Source organism: Apodemus sylvaticus, chromosome 2, assembly GCF_947179515.1.
Source record: "Apodemus sylvaticus chromosome 2, mApoSyl1.1, whole genome shotgun sequence".
NCBI classification, from domain to species: domain Eukaryota; kingdom Metazoa; phylum Chordata; class Mammalia; order Rodentia; family Muridae; genus Apodemus; species Apodemus sylvaticus.
This window is the reverse complement of record NC_067473.1, coordinates 128,613,003-128,632,854: the sequence shown is the minus strand read 5'-3', so window position 1 is coordinate 128,632,854 and position 19,852 is coordinate 128,613,003. Positions and strand designations below refer to the sequence as shown.

The 19,852-nt window shown below is 45.8% G+C and overlaps 1 protein-coding gene across 1 annotated transcript in view; it reads left to right on the top strand.

Annotated features, from left to right (window-relative positions):
• The window catches only part of Frmd4b (FERM domain containing 4B), a 321,370-nt gene that overhangs the window by 74,177 nt on the left and 227,341 nt on the right, over positions 1-19,852 (top strand). The window contains exon 2 of the mRNA XM_052174401.1: positions 13,348-13,475. The gene's annotated coding sequence lies outside the window, so the exon portion shown is untranslated. The remainder of the gene's footprint in view (positions 1-13,347; positions 13,476-19,852) is intronic.

Here is a 19,852-nt window from a genome sequence, read left to right as displayed (position 1 = left end):
AGACACTGTGGTAAGAGGGAGAGTGGCAGACAAGGAGGGTGACCAGATCGAAGGGAAGGTCTGCATGGAATGAGGTTAAGATGCATATGGGAACCATGATGGGGCTAAAATCCAAGGTTTAGTCAAACAAGAAGGCACTGAAGGGTTTTAAGCAGGAGGGAAATGAATAGTTCTATCACTACAGCTGTCATGTGAAGAAAAAGTTGTCTTGAGTCAAGTCAGAAAGCCAGGGGTGAGGGGGATGGCTGTACCTCTGAAGGGCTTGCCACACAAAAGCGTGGACCTGACTCAGACTTCTTAGCACTAATGTAAAAGGGCAGGCATGGCAGTATGTGCCTGTAATCCCAGAACTAGGGAGGCAGAGACAGGGGGATGCCTGTGGCTTGCTGGGCAGCCACCTGGATCAATCAGTCAGCTACAAGTTCACTGAGAGATCCTGTCTTTAAAAACTAAGGAGGGGAGCAATTAAGGACACCATGTGTCAGTGACCTCTGACCTCTGCATGCATGCACAGACACACACAGAGACACACAGATACACCCACAGATACACACAGACACACACACACAGACACACACACACACACACACACACAGGCTAATGGCACAGTATAAGGAAAGACACCCTTGCTTGTACTATGGTGATGACATCATAGATTAAGGAATGTATCATAGGAGAGAGTGCTCCTAGGGCTGGACGAATGGGAGGACGGTGAAGAAAAAGAACAGGTAGATTATAGGTAACCAAGCAGTTGGTGGGAGACTATTCCAGGAGATGGTCTGGAAAGTTGGGTAGGGTGTGTACATCCTTTGTCAGCCCTAAGAGTAGTAACTAGGCTACTCTGAAGGTCACAGGAGCGATGTTTATAAACATGCAAGAGGAAGAACTCTACTTGTAAAGACGTCTTTTTTCCCCTCTCATGGTTCTTCAGACCTTTAGCAGGTTCTGGAAATGTCTGTGATGGCTATTCCCAGTTGTCAACTTGACTATTTCTGGAATGGAGGACACACTTGTGATCTAAATCTCAAGGCAGGGAGACACAGGCTTTTGATCTGGATCTTGAAGTGTAGTGGCCATGCTTAGGTCCAGACAAGGGGATACATACCTTTAATCCCAGGAGACAGAAGCAAGCAGATCTCTAAGTTTAAGGCCAGCCTGGGACAGAGCAAGTTCCAAAAACAGCTTAGATGCAGGTGGTATACACCTTTAACCTGGGTAATACCTTCTGCTGGAGCCTACATAAAGACAATGGAAGGAGAATGTCTTCTTCTTCTTCTTCTTCTTCTTCTTCTTCTTCTTCTTCTTCTTCTTCTTCTTCTTCTCCTTCTCCTTCTCCTTCTCCTTCTCCTTCTCCTTCTCCTTCTCCTTCTCCTTCTCCTTCTCCTTCTCCTTCTCCTTCTCCTTCTCCTTCTCCTTCTCCTTCTCCTTCTCCTTCTCCTTCTCCTTCTCCTTCTCCTTCTCCTTCTCCTTCTCCTTCTCCTTCTCCTTCTCCTTCTCCTTCTCCTTCTCCTTCTCCTCCTCCTCCTCCTTCTCCTTCTCCTTCTCCTCCTCCTCCTCCTCCTCCTCCTCCTCCTCCTCCTCCTCCTTCTTCTTCTTCTTCTTCTTCTCTTTTTTTCTTCTTCTTCTTCCTCTTCCTCCTCCTCTTCTTCCTCTTCCTCCTTTTCCTACTCCTCCTCTTCTTCCTCCTCTTCTTCCTTCTCCTCTTCTTCCTCTTCTTTTTCCTCCTTCTCCTCTTCTTCTTCCTTCTTATTCATCTGCTTGCATTTACCTGCCAGCACATCTGTTGGAACCTACTTTTTCAGGATTCCAGCTTATACAGAAGACTAGCGGGAGCACCTACCCTCGTGGGACTAAGTAACTACTAGACTCTAGGACTTTGCATTCACAGCTGCCCATTGTTTGGTTAGTTGGATTGCAGGCTGTAAGTCATTCCAACATTAAATTTCCTTTAAAATACAGAGACATCGCATAGGTTCTGTGACTCTAGAGAGAGTCCTGACTACTACAGTGTCCTAGTCTTCCAATCACGGCTCTATCTTCCTAGAGCCATCTGCAGAGACACCAGAGCAGGGCAGACGTTTCTGCCTGCTGTTGTTTATTGGTTGTGCTGTGTTTGAGCATCCTGCTGGCTATGCAGTGAATCTCCTAGGAGGTTACTTTAGCTTTGTGAGCCTTTTTGGAAAATTGCCTGTTTTTGTTAATTACGGCTTAGAAATTACTCTGTCAATACTTTTGGAGCCTGGGAGTCTAAAAAATTACAGGGTGCTATTAAATATTTAAGAACTGCTTAATTTCTCCATGTGATAGGTGATTTTAGTTGCAATATGATCCTTGGGCTGTTACCGTCTTGTTTGGAGTCACAGATCCAATTTTTCCAATTAAAACAATTTTTCCCATAGATCTTGTTGTTTGTGGAGAATCGTAAGACTGAGCCAAGAGCAGAGGTATTCAGGGGCTGGGGATGCAGCTCAGCTGGCAAAGCTCTTGCCTAGCATGCATGCAGCCCTTGGTTTGATTCAGAAGCACATAAACCAGATGTGGTGGTACGTGCCTGTCATCCCATCCTTTAGGAAATGGATGCAAGGGGGATCAAAATTTCGAGGTCACCATTAGGTACATTGTAGGTCCAAACTCAGACATATACACACACACACATGCACTGAAACAAAATGGAGGCATCATCTCAGCTTATGGAGATCTTGTTAAACCCAAACTCCTAAGAGCAATGGGGAATAAAAGGGCTTATTGAACCAGGACAGATGCTAGCCAGAAAGGACCATGTCTTGAAACAAGTTCCCACCATGACAAGGAGCAAGACAAGAATCCAGTTGAAAATAAATCCATCCGTGAGACCCAGGGACCTCGGCAGTGTTCCTGTGAAAACTAGGAGAAAGATGGTCTAATTCACTCGGTTGAACCAACACTAGCTCTAGACAGGAGGGTGGGGTAATTGAGACAGAGGTTGGGAATGGAAGGAGCATCAGGAGAAGCTGGCGTCATAGGCAGGATGCTGTGGTGCCTGCACATACCCAGGAAGCTCGAATAGTTCTCATTCGGCCCGGAGCTGTTGGGCAGCTCTGCCCTTGTGTTTCCTCTCCTCCATGTCCAGCTCTTACAATTAAATGTAGGGCATTGATCTTGATTGTCAACTTGATTGCCTCTAGGATCATCTAGATGCCAACTCTCTAGGCATCGCTGTGGCAGGAGTGCTGCAGTCTAGATTGGGTCGAGGTGAAGAGACTCACCCTAACTGTGGGGAGCTCCATTCTACAGTCTGGAGTCCCAATGTGAATAAAAGAGAGGAAGTTAGCTGAGTGCCAACGCTGATTGCTCTCTGCCTCCTGAGTCGTCCAGAGTGGCGGTGACCATGCTGCTGCCCTGATGCCTTCCGGGCTGCAAAGCCCTTCCTTTCCCAAGTTGTGTGTGAGGGCTATGTTCTTACAGCAATGAGATAAGTAGCAGAGATGCCTCTGAAGTTTGTCTCCTATTAGAACCCATTGGGGAATGTTAGCTTTAAAAAATATTTGGGTTCTTTTCTTCCTCGTTGAAAAAGGAGAGGGGGAGGGGAGAGAGAGAATAAATCTTGGAAAAATTAGAAATTTTTAGATTAGAATTAGAATTAGAAAAATTAGAATCTTGGAAAAGTCTAGAAAAAAATTAGCTATAACCCAATTCCAAAAATTAAAAAAAAAAAACAGGAAGAAAGAAATGATGAAATGTTATAGTTTGCATAAAATTGTAGAGGGAGCCAGGCAGTGGTAGCACATTCCTTTAATCCCAGCATCCTGGGAGGCAGAGGCAGGTAGATTTCTGAGTTCGAATCCAGCCTGGTCTACAGAGTGAGTTCCAGGACATCCAGGGCTACAAAGAGAAACCCTGTCTCGAAAAAACAAAACAAAACAAAAAGAAAGGGAATTATTATTTTTTATAGCAAAACTTAATCATAGTTCTAGTATCCAATGTATACATTTGCCACAGCCATCGGATCTCCAGCTCTGAATACCAGGACGGTGTCTCTCACACAGTCTGACTCAGCTCTATCCCAATGCTGACTCGGCTGCTGTTCAGAGCTCACAGACTGAGGGCTCAGTCCCCCTAGACACCAACCACAAGCCCCAGGCCTCTGGGCCTTCTGACCAACTTAACACAAATTGGGGTTCTTCTGCCCCTCCTCAGAGCGAGCAATGCCCTAGCATCTCAGCACTAGCATCGGCAGCACTGTGCTGCTGATACCTTTGCCATAGATGAGAAGACGTGAAAGGCTGGATGAAGAGGGCCAGCTCTGTGGAGACATAATACTTTTCTATAAGAGTTAGGCTTCTTGTATTGGATCAGTCATAGTGTCTAATCTACAGTGGACAGAGAGGTAGATGTAGGATGAATGTGCAGATGCTTATAAAGGGATGAAACATATTCCAGCATTGAAAGCTGGACGGAACTAAAAAATATTTTGAGTGAGGAGACATGTTTTCTCTCATGCACAGATTTTAGGTTTCGATTTTTATGTATGTATACTTACGTGGAGGTGAGTGCAGGTAGAGATCATGAAACTAGACAAGGGGACCGTACATGTAGGGGGAGGGGGTGCAGGGGCTCTTAGAACATGTGGCATGAAAGTGGTAGGGGCTGGGCTGTGGTTGAGAGCACTTGCAGAGACCCTAGCTTCTATTTCCACCACCCACAGGCTAGCTCCTGGCCACACAGGGCTTCTGGCGCCCTCTACTGGCCTCTGTGGGCACTGCATGTACATGGTGCACATGTATACATAAAATTAAATAATTTTGAAAGAAATAAAGTGAAGAGAATAAGAAAAGGAAGAAGGAGGGGATGCATGGAGAGAGGAAAGGAGTGAGGGAAGAAGAGAGGGATGGAGGGAAAGAGGGAGGGGGAAGTAGGGAGGGAGGGAGGAAGTGAGAGAGGGAGGGAGGGAGAGAAGGAGGGTAATTCTAGGAACAGAATGTGCTAGTGGGAAGGAAACTGGGACATGAGAAAGTGGGGTGAGGACAGGAAGAGATCAACTAAGTGTGCATGAAAATGCCATGAGGAATTCTATGCTTTGTATGTTCCTTAAAATCTCTTTGAAAATGATTTTATAAAAGTTTCCAACCAAAAAAAACCCTGTTAACAGCTATCTCTCAGGAGTAGACCTGGTTAGAGCAGGGCGTGTGACTTTCACTGTGTTAAGCCCTTATACCCCGGGTGTGCAGAGGCACGAACGGTTTTTATGGTGTGTCCACCGCAGTCGAGTTGAGAGACTGCAGGTGTCTGCATAGCATTTGCTCTTTGGGAATACACCTGTGCCACATGACAGAAGGCACACCAAGGTGAAGGAGGGTCACTTGCTTGCTTGTCTAACAGCCAGCTACCGACTGACTACCTACTATGTGCTACTGTTGTAAGTGCTGGAGGCAGTGGAAAGAATAAGACCGTATGGTCCTCGATCCTGTAACGTTTGGTCTTACTGTGGGCACATACCAGTGGTCTGGGGAGAGTCGCAGTCAGTAAAGTGCAGCACCCTGAGACAGGACGACTGAAGCTGACCTCTGGCCACTGTGCTCATGGGACTGCACACACACTAACATATGTTTACAAAAACAGTTTGAAGAAGATAATTGGACTGGGGAATGGTGGGTGGGTGGAAGGCTCTTGTCTAGAGGCTGAGAACAATTTCTCTGGAACCAGACATCTGAGCTGAGGGTCACTCGCCAAGAAGAACGAACCAGCCACACACAGAAGTATAGAACTTAATTCTGGAAGAGGAAGCTACAAGGTCTGGAGTCTGAGGTGAAATCAGAGAGAGATGCTTAGACTAAAGCAAGCTGGGGTGGTAGAAGCTTAATGAACAACAGATGCTTAGACTAAAGAAAGCTGGGGTGGTAGAAGCTTAATGAACAACAGGCGATGTGAGATATGAACGCACGAACTAGGTGGGGCTAAGCCAGGCCAGCCTCTGACCTCTGACATGTATGTGCTGTGTATGTGCCCATACTCACAGACAGGGAGATGTATACACACACACACACACACACACACATACACACACACACACATACACACACACACACACACACACACATACACACACACACACACACACCCCACATAGGATATATTGGAATCCAAAAGGGGAGGAAATAGAGACCATCAAAGGGAAATGGTGCTATTACAACTGATTCAACTCAAAAAAAAAAAAAAACCACAATAAGATTCCTCATTCACACTTCATGCCAAAACCAAACTAGGAGGTGGATACAAAAATATATAATGAAGGAAAAAATGTAAAACCCTGAGGTGAGAAAATAGAGGTTATCCTTGTGATTTCAACGTAGATTTTATAAATTAGGAATGTAAAAAAAAAAACAAAAAGCAAAAAACAAAACCCTTAAGATTGCATAGCTCTCACTATGTGCTTCCATGTGACATGATAGCATAAATCAAAAGCAAATGACAAACTTGTGGAAGAACATTGTACAACCCCAAGTCTCTAGCATAGCTCTCACCATCAAAGGGGAATTCAAATTACTCAGTGGAGAATAGATGCCTTCCTATGGAGGGACAAGAACTGCAGAAAGATGGACAAGTTTCCCACAACACTAACACAATCAAATCCCACAAGCCTGGAACTCTGTGAGACAGCATTTTATGCCCATTGGAGAAGCAGAAATCTGAAGGCTAACGGTGGCATTTGGCAGGGAGTCCCAGCCAACAGGCACTTCAGCTGTGGCACTTGGCACTGAAGAGCAAGCTGTCGGCCCCTAATTAGACTCACAGATGCACACCCTCTGTAACACAAAGATCCTGCTTCAAATTGGATGTTGTTTGAAGAGGAGCCTCTTCAGGCTTTGTGTGGAGCAAGGCTGATTGTTCGAGATGCGCTTTAGCATCCCTGTGCACGGCCACCACCCCAAGACACAAAAACACTAACCCAAACTTCCAAATACTCAGAGCTCTGGGTAACCCCAAGTAAGGTTTTCCAGAAGAAATTCCTCCCCATTGCCACCCAACGCGGCTTTGCGCTCAGACAGTCTGAACCCGATAACAACCTCCACAGCTCCACAGAGAATGAGGGGGGTTGCATGGCGTCCTGGTTGGCTTCCTGTTGCTGTGATAAACAATGGCCCAGAGCAGCTCAGTTTATAGAGAATTGCATTAGTTATGTTTCTATTGCCATGACAAAACACCATGACCAAGACAACATATAAAAGAAAGCATTTAATTGGACTTACCATTTCGCAGGATTAGAATCCATGATGGCAGAGCACAGGGGTGGTAGCCGAGACAGCTCTGAGTGAACATCTTGATCTGAAGGCAGAAAGCAGAGAAAGCATACTCGGTATGTAGGGGGAGGAGGGACTCTTTTGAAACCTCAGAGGCCTTCTCCCAGTGACACGCCCCCTTCCAGCAAGGCCACTCCTCCTGATCCTTCCCAAATCCTTCCACCAACTGGGAGCCAAGCATCAAGTGTATGAGCCTACAGGCTATTTTCTTTCAAACCACCACAGTAATAGCCTGTCATCTAGGGAAGTCAAGGAAGGAACCTAAAGGCAAAAATTGAAGCAGGGGCCACAGAAGGATGCTGCTTCCTGGCTTGCTTCCTGGCACTGCCCTCCTCAGTCAGTCAGCACCTAAGAAAATGTGCTGCAGACATGCCGACAGGCCAACCTGATGAAGGCGTTTCCTCAGTTGACGGTCTCTTCTTGCCAGGAATGCCAACGTGCCAATGAAAGCGAACCATGCCATATGTTAAGGTTTAAATCTGAACTTTGATCCACAGGTTCAGGCTCCAAGTGCCCTGTCTCCAGCTCAGGGTGCTGTCTTGAAGGTTGTAGAGCCTTCGGGAAATGAGGTGTGAGCAGTGGAAGAGGGAACTGGGAGCAGGCCCTCGTATGCATGCCACCCAAGCTCTCTGTTTCCTGCCTCTGCTTCACACCCCTGCCACCAAACAGCACCGCACTATCACGTCAGCTCCGCTGTGATGGACTGAGACCCCCTGAAACCACGAGCCAGCACAAATCCTCCAACCTTTAAGCTGCTTCTGCCTGGTATTCTGTGGCAGGGACAGAAGTGTCACCAATACGGTGTGCACCGTGGTGTCCATTATTGTGAGCAAAAAAATACACATGAATAGAGGACAACAGTGAGGGATCCAGGGTTCTGTGGGGCAAAATGAAGATACCTCAAAAAAATGTAAGATGATTAGTAAAATGTACAATATGGTATGGAGCGCTGTTTTAAAGAAAAGTTCAGAATCCTCAAAACCATAGCAAACGCATATACATAAATAGATATTTATTTAATTCATGGTCGCAGTTGCCTGTGATAGCCAAGGAGAAATTGGACTGGAGAAATAAGCCCAGGGGAATTCAATTCTGTGTGGCTCTGACTTTTTTTTTTTTTTTTTTTAAGAAAAGACAGGGTGTGAAGTCGGTGTGAAGAGGAGCATTTGATTGTGTTGAGCGAGGCTCGCGGATGGAGTCTGTTGTTTTACCTTGACTGTGTCACTACATTTCACCCCTGTGGACTTCTGCAGGGACACCTTCTGCAGGGACACCGAGTACATGGGCTGAGTCCGTGGGAGGGGCTGTTCTGGAAGTAGGGACCTCGAGTGATGCCTGCCTCTGTGGCTCTGAACCCCCTGAAGAGCAGAGGATAACCTTTATGCCCCACTTCTGCACCACACAAAGCCCTTCCTGGAATGAGGCCTTTCCTGAACACTCTCCCTGCTCGCCAGGCTTTGAAGTTGTCATCTAAGCAAGCCAGGCATTTGTCGAGTTAGGCTTTTAGCAAAGTGGCACATTTCACTGACAGCTAAGGAACAGGTCCTCCTCGCCCTCCCGCCTGCACTTTAATCCTGTGATTTTTTTTTTTTTCTGATCAGTTTTCCTTCCAGGGGTAAGAGACATAAAGGGAGAAAGTTCCCATTTCCAAATGTGCAGCTTCTACAGAGCAAGGACATGCGCACTGCTGTCGAACTGCAGTCAGCTGTCATGTTCAGAACTCTCATCATCTCAAACAGGAACTCTCTTCCCATTTAGAAATCACTTTTCATATCTCAGTTCCTCACTTCCCGGAGTCTTCTACTTTCTCCCGTAGTCTCGGACTTTCCCCAGGACACCTCGTAGGTAGAACCATGCAATCTTTGTCTTTGTGTGTTGGCTCCTATCATTTACTGGATTGCTTTTGAGACTTCTCCCCCATTTTACCTCCTGTCTAAACTTCATTCTGTTCCCGGTTCAACAGCCTTCCATTGGATGGTGATGCGCACTTTGCTCACCCATCTGTCAGGGGAGTTCCGGATTGTTGCTAGCCTCAGCTACCATGAAAAGCACAGCTATGAGCATCAGCACACAAACGTTTGCTCATGGCCCTCCTGAGTTTGAGGCAATGCCTAGAGGTGGCTGGGCAACCACAAGGGAAGTTTGTGACCCATCTTTTGAGTGACGGCAAACGCTACCAGAGCAGGGCCTCACATCTCCATCGGTGTGCCCAGTGTGATTTCTCCACACTGCTGCCCATTCTTGTTTTTGGTTTTCAAAGCCACTCAAATGCGTGTGAGGCGTTTCTTAACTAGTTTGCTCTTTCCTTTATAATCAGTGCTAAACATAATGCATTTTTGTTTTTCTTTGTTTGTTTGTTTGTTTTTGACTAGTTGATAGCATCTTAACACCCTGGCTAGGTTCAGCATTTTCCCAGATGTGGTGCACATAGCATGGTTTCATTGTGGGGAAAACTGGAGAGGGAGACTCCCTGGTGATAGAGGCTAAGAAATGAAGCCAATTAGTGAGTTCTTGTCTTATGTGTTTTGTGTCTGCAAATTCAAGAGGCGACCTTGGTGAGATGGAGACCTTGGCTTCCTGGGCTTCGGCTCCTCTCAGAAGTTTTTCCGAATACTTTATGTGTAAACATGCTCAGTTTGTTAATGCTTTGCATCTTCCTGTGCTGAGTGTTACACATGATGCCAACTGTATCATCTAGTGCTCAAAGAAGATCTTATTACTTGCAACTCTGAGGGCAAAGCTGGCTGTGCTGAGGCCGGTGTGCTGGGCTGGGGTCTACCACCCGACTCTGCTTATCTTTTTTTCAATATTTTTTCCTTGTCATTGTTTTTGTTTGTTTGTTTGTTTGTTTGTTTGTTTTTGTATACAGTTTTACTTTCTACTTATATAAAAACTATTAATGATAACTTAAAGTTTTACCTATGGGGCAAATAAAATATTTCATTAAGTAGAGGTGTTTGCTCCTAAGTCCCAGAACACACACACACACCACACATACACACACACACAAAAAACAAAAAAACCATAAAATGTAACTTTATTTTAGAGCTAGAGAGATGGCTTAGCAGTTAAGAGCACTGGCTGTTCTTCCAATGGATCCAAGATTAATCCTCAGAACCCACACAGTAGCTCACAGCCATTTATAACTCTAGTCCCAGGAGATCTGATGTCCTGTTCTGTCTGGCTTCCGTGGGCATCTTAGTTTAAGTGTTCTATAAAACACATCACCAAAAACAACTTGGAAGAGTGAAGGGTTTCTGTCATCTTACAACTTTCAAGTCCCACTCCACCCCCTGAGAGAAGGCGTGGCAGGAAGTAACCAGGAATCAGGAGTCATGCAGAAGCCATGAAGAAGTGCTGCTTACTGGCCTGCTCCTCATGGCTTGCTCAGACTGCTTTCTTATACCATCCAGGACTCCCTGCCCAGGGCTGTCACCACCCACAATGGGGGGAGCACTCCCACATCAATTATTAATCAAGATAATACTCAACAGACTTGCCTGTTGCCCAATGTATAGAATCATTTTCTCAATTAATGCTCCTAACCAGATGACCCTCACTGTGTCAACTTGACACACAATGAGTCTGTTAAAGCGAGTCCCAATATAATCTGAATAATGTCCTTGTAAAAGGAGGAAGGGTAAACACAGAAAGAGAGACACCAGAGATGCATGCACACAGGAAAGGTCATATGAAGAAAGTGTGAGGCAGCCATCTGCAAGCCAAGCAAGGAGACTCCACCCAACTCACCCTGTCACTGCCTCGATCCCAAACTTCCAGCCTTCATTACAACAAGGAGACAGCATTTGCTCATTTAAGTCCTCAGTCCTGCCTCACTTTGTAATGGCAACCCTAGAAAATTAAAATTGTCGATGACCCAAAGCCCTCCATTGTACTGAGAGCTTGCACTGTTTGTCTTATCTTTTGGGGACTTATTATCATAATTATCTTCTGTTGACTTTTAAGGGCTTAGTTGTATATTAATTACATTGACATAGTTGGTGTGTTCCCTGACTTTTGGCATGCCCCCAATGATGGAATCATTATAAAAATAGATTCCTATAGTGCTTGTATTGGTTATTTCTATGTCACTGTGGCCCACATACCTGAAAAGCCAGATTGAATTAGGTCAGACTTACTGCTGATCCCTGGTTCTAGAAGGTTCACCCCATGGTTACTTGGCTCCAGACACGTGGGCAGAATTCTGTAACAGGAGAGCATGTGTCAGAAGAGGTTCTCACCCACGATGGACAAGAAGCAGAGGAAGCAGGGTACTGGAGGCCGGGCATAGCCTTCAAAGTTAAACCACCAGTGACTATTCTCTCCAGCCAGATCTCATCTCCCGAAATTTACAGTTTCCCACAAATGTGCCACCAGCTGGGGCCTGTTGAAACCGCAGCAATGCTCTAAGTCCATTTCTTCTCTCTCCTATTTTGCCCATTATAATCGAGCTGCTTCTATTCCTGGGCTCTGGGGTTTCCAAACAGAGGCCTATTTCCGTGGCTTACTGAGCTGAGTGGTTTGTCACAGACAGGAAGTTGGTGTGTGCGTGGGGGCGTGGGCAGGAGGGAGTCATAGGATCTGAGAACTTACTAGCTATGTGCGACCTCAGGCAGGCTATCTGATTTTGCTGGTTCAGTTTCCTCATTTACATTAGTGGATGTGTTATTTTCAGAGTTGCTGGAAGTATTAGTGTCACTGACAGGGGCGGGCATACTATACTGGATGTCTTATGGTCTTCAATCGATAGTAGCTATTCTAGGTAATCGGGAAGTATCTGTTTATTTCTCTCTTTCTGCTCCTGTGTTCTGAGTTTATATAAGCTGTGTTGTGTTTGCTTACCTAAGAGGTTTAACTAATTCCCTATGTTTGGTGTGTACAGTATGGCTTATGTCAGCACTACAAGGCTCGGCTGCTCAAAGGGTTTCTGTTCCCTGGTAGATACAGGAAAAGTCATTTTGATTATTATGTGATTGGAGGAATTTCTGCTCTGGTCCAGTCTGTTTGGCGTTCTGTAGGCTTCTTGTATGTTCGTGGGCATCTCTTTCTTTAGGTTAGGGAAGTTTTCTTCTATAATTTTGTTGAAGATATTTACTGGGCCTTTAAGTTGGGAATCTTCACTCTCTTCTGTATCTGTTATCCTTAGATTTGGCCTTCTCATTGTGTCCCGGATTTCTTGGATGTTTGGGGTTAGGACCTTTTTGCATTTTTCATTTTCTTTGACTGTTGTGTCAATGTTTGCTATGGTGTCTTCTGCACCTGAGATTCTCTCTTCTATCTCTTGTATTCTGTTGGTGATGGTTGCATCTATGACTCTTGATCTCTTTCCTAGGTTTGCTATCTCCAGGGTTGTCTGCCAAGGGGAGGGGGTGACAGGAGTCTCATTCATCCCCACAATGGAACAATGAAAGGCACATCTGCTGTGTCTGCCCTCCTAGTCCAGCGCTTACCCACTGCTGTGAGAAGCAGCTTGGCCAAACAATTGGCAAGGGGGAGGCCTGCTTCCTGAATGAAGCGGAGCCTCCAGGGGAAAGCCATGTCTTTTATAGGGAGTTTGACAGATACATCTAAATGGTCTTGAGGTACAATGCCCACACTAACGGTTAGTTCATCAGCATCCACAGCTTCAGCCTCACCACACAGTCAGTATCTCCTCAAATACAGACTCAACACTGCCTTGCTGCTTTCAGTAATCCTGAGACTTGAGTCTAAGATGCTATCATCCCGAGTTCTCAGTCCCACCCTGACAGCCCTGGTGGTGTTGTAGGTAACTTGCCACACTTCAGAATCTCCCTCTACAGATGTCCAAAGGGTCATATGATGATTCGCATCATCAAGGAGAGGTCAAGTCAGAGCTGCATGTTTGGTTGTTAAGGAGAACAGCCCATTTTCATGAGTGTTTTGAGAGAGCTCTGTTCTAAATATCTAACTATCTGAATCTCTAAACCTCTGATTAAACTGTAGCCAGCGAGGGGAAAATTAGAAATAAATTGGAATTGTCAGTGACTTGAGACTGACGGTCCTTCTAACTACTGCGGAAATGACTGAGCCTCTCTGTTATGTGTTCCAGGCTTTGAGAAGAAACCCAGAAGAAATAATGTGGGGAAGAAGAAGATGACATCGGTACAGGCCCAACAGAGCCCAAGGATCCTTCCTGTGAGAATAGACTGAGGGCGAGAGAGAAGCCATTAGTCAAAGGTAAGAGCTCAGTTCCGTGACGACCAAAGCTTTGCATGAGCCGTGAACACACTCTGAGGTGTCCAACAGGGAGGGAGTGAAAAGCCCATTACCACAGCCATCCAAACATCCGCGTTGCCTCTGATGAAGACGAAAGAACACACTTACTCTTCCTTCTTTAAATAAAAGCGGAATGGCCCAAAGTTGACTGGCAGACTTCCATTTTATAGGGCTTGTCTTCCTAGAGGAAAAAAAAAATAAAAGAAAACGAAAAGAAAAAGAAAAAAGATGTAAAAGTAGCAACGGTTCTGTGCTTTAGAAGAACTGCCCAGGTGTTGCTCAAATTTTATGCAAGCATTCTATTTGTGAGTTTTTTTTCTTTAAAATTATTTTTGTGCGTGTATATATAGGGGGTTTTGTCTCCATGCATGTCTGTGTACCTGGTGCATGCCTGGTGACCACAGAGGCCAAAAGAGAACTTCAGGGTCCTTGGGACTGGAGTCCCCTGGGATAGTTGTGACCTACCATATGGGCTGGGAAGTCAAACCCAGGTCTCCACGAAGAGCAGTTGGTAGTCTATACCACAGAGCCTCTCTCTAACCCCTATTTATTTATTTTTTATTCACAGTTGAACATGTAACTAGCTCAGGCCTAATGAACAGATGAACAAAGCTAACAATTGAGGTTTAGTGATTTTGTTTGTTCTTTGACAGTTTCATACATGGAGACGATGTAGCGTGATCATATCAGATCCCTTCCCTTCTTTCCTTTTCGTTCTGGTCTTCCCAACACTGCCCCTTTCAACACTAATGTCCTCTTATTCTTTTAAAATAACTCATTGAGCCCAGCTTTTGCGGTCCATATGTGCACAGGTGTGGGGCCATCCGCCAGAGCAGTGGTTCTCATTCTTCCTAATGCTGTGTCCCTTTAATACAGTTCACTATGTCGAGGTAACATAAAATTGTTGTTGTAACTTCATAACTGCAATTTTGCTAGTCTTATGAACTGTGATGTAAGTATCTGTGTTTCCTGATGGTCTTGGTGACCCCTGTAACCCCCAAAAAAGTCATGAACCCCAGGTTGAGAACTGCTATGCCAAGAAGTGGTCAACCTTCCAGAGGCCACACCCCTAAAGAAAATGGACTCTTCCTTCGCTGGCAGCCAGAAGCTGCTGTTAGCTCAACTAGGGCTGGGCATTGGGAACTTCTCCTCTCCCCTCTCTTCATGCCGGGAGTTTTGACTGGCTTGTGACTCATATTCTTTCTGTCCCCTTTTCCACGATTCTGCCCCCCTTGCCCTGTGTCTTGGGGAAGAGTAAGATTAATGTAAACAGCCTATTCAGGGCTTGAACACTCAACCACCACTTAGTTCTCAGCTCTTTGACTGGTTGTGAATGGGATATTGGAAAGTCTAGATGCCCACTAGGTTTGATATCCAAACTCCTCCCACAGAATTGGCATTAGGCACTGTGACCGCTCCATGCCAGGAGTCCCTGGGGAAGCAGAGAGCACGCTATGGGCGACTGAGAGAGCTCAGGAGTAAGAGCACATGTCGCATTAGCACGAGACTAAGTTCAAATGCCTGGTACCTATGTAAGAAAGCCAGGCATGGTTGTGTGGGGGCTGTGTGTGGGCACTGTGGAGGCAGGAAAAGGAAGATCCCTGAGACTTGCTGGTCTGTCAGCCTAATTCAGTTTCAGACACTGACAGACCCTGTCTCCAGGGAGTAGGGGGAGATGATAGGCCAGAGCAGCTGTGGTGATTTGAATTAAAATGGCTCCTGTGATGGTTTGTATATGCTCAGCCCAGGAAGTAGCATTATTAGAAGGTGTTGCCCTGTTCGAGTAGGTGTGGCCTTTTTGGAGTACATATGACACTGAGGGTATCAGCTTTAAGACCCTCATCCGTGCTGCCTTGGAGTTAGTCTTCCACTAGCAGCCTTCAGATGAAGATGTAGAACTCTCATCACTGCCTGCCCTGTGCCTGCTAGATGCTGCTATGCTCTCACCTTGATGGTAATGGACTGGACCTCTAAACCTTTAAGCCAAATATACTAAGTCTTTTTTATAAGACTTGCCTCGGTCATGGTGTCTGTTCACAGCACTAAAACCCTAAGACAGCCCCCATAGGCTCACAAGTTTGAATGCTTGGTCACCAGGCAGTGGCGCTACTTGAAAGGATTAGCAGGTGTGTCCTTGTTGGAGGAAGTATGTCACTGGGGGTGGGCTTTGAGGTTTTAAAAGCCAGAGCCAGGTCCCAGTGTCTTTCACGTCCCGCTTCCTGCCTGTTACTCCAGCTCCAGACTCTTTGGTCGTCTGCCTCCTATGCACACACCTACACAGACACACACTCATGCACATAATTGAAAACTAGCAGCAATGGCTCAGTGACTGAGAGCTCTTGTTCTTGCAGAGGGTCTAGGTTCAATTCCCAGCATGGATGTGGCAGCTCAGAACCACTCTGGTTGCAGGTGATCTGATGCCCTCTTGTAACTTCCATGGGCACCAGGCACACACATGGTGTGCAGACATACATGCAAGCGATATGCACACATACTTAAGATTTAAAAGGCTAAAAGGAAAAGTTTAATCCTAAAGCAGAGTGTCGAGCGGTTGTGAGGGATCGAACTCAGATCCTTGTGTCTGTAAAACAAGCACTTTACCAGCTAAGCTATTTCCTCAAACCCCAGACCTTGCTATTTTCCTTTGAAGTGATGTGTCATATTCCCAAGTTAAAAAACATAAAGAAGTTGGGCGTTGGTGGCGCACGCCTGTAATCCCAGCACTCTGGGAGGCAGAGGCAGGCGAATTTCTGAGTTCGAGGCCAGCCTGGTCTACAGAGTGAGTTCCAGGACAGCCAGGGCTATACAGAGAAACCCTGTCTCGAAAAAAAAAATCCAAAAAAGAAAAAAAGAAAGAAAGAAAGAAAGAAAGAAAGAAAGAAAGAAAGAAAGAAAGAAAGAAAGAAAGAAAACATAAAGAAAAGCGACAGATTACTAGCTAACTTCCAGTTACAAGTATTTGCTCACTGAAGCCTTTCTAGAGCAAAGGGATATTGCCATTTCTATTTCCTGGATGACAACACTGAGAACAGAGAGGCTATGCAACATGCCCAAAGTCACACAGCTAAGGAAAGGCGGAGCTGGTCTTCAGGAGAGAAATGGTTCCATAGCTGCCGAGTCTCTCCAGCCCTGACTCTTTAGGCTCCTAAAGCAGGAAAATATCATAGCTGTGTGAGCCCTTGAGGTGTTCCTACTTTGAAGCTTCACCAGGAGACCTAGAAGGTCTGGAAGGAACTGGTTTTTCTGAAGTTCAGCTTCTAACCTGAGGCATACGAACACTTTGTTTCTAGCTGGAAGTAGAGCCCTTAACATTTAATTTAATTTGACTACTAATTATCATAAATTTAAATTTAATTCCAGGTCCAACAAAGGAAGGCTGCTTACCAAAAGTCACAGGTTTTCAGAGACTCTGGCATGGAGATTTGGTAGATGAAATCTATTCTCCATGAAGTCTCCGTACTGACGAGAAAAACGGGAATGCACAGCCTTTCCTTCCTCCAAGGATCTGCATCTCACAGTATGGGAAGAGAGTTTAAGGGGGAAAAAATCATAGCTATAATTCCAGCAAACTGGGGTGTTAAAGGGAAGTTAAATTATTGCAAGAACTTTCAGACATTTATAAAACATGGGTCAATCGTCAAGAAAAGGGTAGAATGTATACATATTACATAATATAGACTTTTTCTTAGTTATTTTATCCCTAAATCCTAATTCCACGAAATCCTGGGATTAGCTCCACTTTCTAGCAGGCTTTTTGAAGCTCTTTCAAGTAGCAATTTTCCAGATCCACCACTAGGGGTCGGTCGTGCCGTACCCAGCGCTACCCTGGTCCTTTCCCATCCTGACAAAACACTAAGTGCCTTCTGCACACCTGAGACTGGCTGGCGTTTTCAAGTATACATCACTAACGTTTAAAGAATGCAAGAAAGAAGCTTAGGAGCTCCCTAAACAGCCTCACTTTCAGATCCACCTCAACCCCCGCCTCGAATCTGAACCCGGGGGGGGGGGAGGGAGGGGCAGGGATTCTCAGCCCTATTTCTCCTAGCCGGCTTCAGGAGCACGGTATGGACCTCACAGGTGGCCCGGCTACTGAGGAGAAATGCCTCAGACACTGCTGGAACCGCACCACCTTTTCTGGTTTGTTTCTGCTTCCGGTCAGGCCTGGTTGGCCACTCTGAGGAAACTTCTGAGAACCATGAGTGGCTTGGTCAGTGTCTCAGGCCTGACTAGAACTGATTTGCCTAAAGTGAGGAAGCCACCCTCCCTTCTCATGCCAGGACAGACATCATCAATCTCCCACAGCATCCCTTGGTCACAGAACTCAAAATGGTCTCAAGATCCCTTTCTGACTCAGGCAGACATTACTAATCAAAAGGCTATTAGTTAACAAGACTGGGAAACTTCACCTTGAAGGTTATCATGTAAGTTCCTTCCACGGTTTGAACCTTCTCTGATGATGTGTTGCACACACAAGCAGAAAAAAAAATCGGTCATATGTGGTGGTACAGACAAGTAAACCCACCCCTGGGGGGGGGAGCCTGAATTCAAGGACATGTCTCAAGAAAATAGTGTCTTGTTTTTTCTGACCCGGCATAAAATGTATGTCTCAACAGCCCTATCTATTTTTATTGTAGCTTCGGGGACTCAGGTACCACACCTAATTGAAACAGGGTTACTGCTACATCCCAGCATCGACCACAGGCCCAAACCTAGGTCACCCTGTGGCTTACCTTCTGGTTCCTGATTCCTGATACTGTCATATGACACGTATCTCATTTTAATTAGCGAGTCCATGGAACTAGCAGATTCTGTGAAAGAAGTGCTGAGAAAACTGTGTGTGTGTGTGTGTGTGTGTGTGTGGGTGGGTGGGTGGGTGGGTGCGCGCGCACGCAAAATCTGTGTCAGGTAAGAGAAGCAGCGGCAACTGAGGACTTTTAGCCTTGTTAGCGTCCGACGACCTTGTTTCTAGTGAACTCTGAGCACATACGTAGTATTTCAGAATCAGAGGCACTACCGCACAACCACTAGGCATGGCTTCTGAGGTGAAACGAGGCCTGCTCCTCAGTTTAATTGGTATTAGAGTCTCTGGTGACTTACACTGAACATCCACCTCCTATGGCTTGTCTGTGTAGCCAGTGCTGCCACTGTGAAGACTGTGTGGGGTTAGGGATTTAATAGTACAATTACCAGACATTTGTAGCACCCGTAGGTGCTGCAGTGAAAGATGAGGACCGAGGCGGCTGTGTGCGCTCTTGAATTCCAATTCCATCAGCGATGAGATCTGACAGCTAGGCCCCAGGGTCAGAATTTAATTCATAAATGGAGCATTAGGGAGTGAACTTTCCCCTCATGGCCAGCGCGCTGTGATGTGGGCACAGCACGCTTCCAAAGCTGACTTCAGGACACTGTCACCCATCACTTAGGATGGTGAGAAATTAACGAGCAGCCATGTGCCACCTCACTGTTCATTCTCTAGAACATTCCCCGAGAAATTCCACGACATCCACACCCTTACGACAGCCGAAGAGACTGGCCTTTGCTAAGGATCGTGCCAGAAGTACTTGGGTGAGGGATTTCTAGTGCCAGGAGGAGGGGACACAGGCACAGTGGATATTGGGAAGAAAGCATCGTGGAAATATTACACGAGAGATGAACCTTGCTAGCGAGAATGCTCTGTGAAGGCTGAGAAGTAGTGGGTGTCTTTAGGGAGGCTGCCTCCCTCTCTGCAGTGCCTAAGGCCATCCGACATGTCAAAGATGGGACGTAGAAGATCCAAAGGTTGGGATAAAAAAAGCTGTTGCTTTCCAAATCCCCGACTGAAAGATAAGGTCGACACAGCCTCCTCTGTGTGATAGAGCCTCTGAGCGGTTTGTGGTTCAGGATCTGACAGGCATCCTTTTAGCCCTACCTCAAGATGGCAGCTTCGGAAATTAACTCAGTGTTCCTCAGCAAATCTTAAATGCGACTCTTCACGTTGAAAGAAGCTGCTTCGATTTCAACCGGGAATATTCACATGGGGATTCAAGGTAATTGACAGATACATTGGTTCTTCTGTCTTCTCGAGGTCATTTGATCTATGACGGGGGAGGGAGGGCTATACCTCATCTGTTCAGTGTTTACTTTTTATTAGCAGTGAAATCAAGGGGTTTCTCCTTACATACAGTTTCCATTTGTATATCCACTGAAAATCACCTGTTCCCATCCCTAGCATAAGTAAGAAAGAATTAATCTGGAGTTGACAAACTGAAGGACAAGAAAAAGTGTCTTCATTATCCAACCCTTCATTATTACAGGCTGAGTGCTCCTTATCCGAACTGCTTGAGGACAGCATGTTTGGG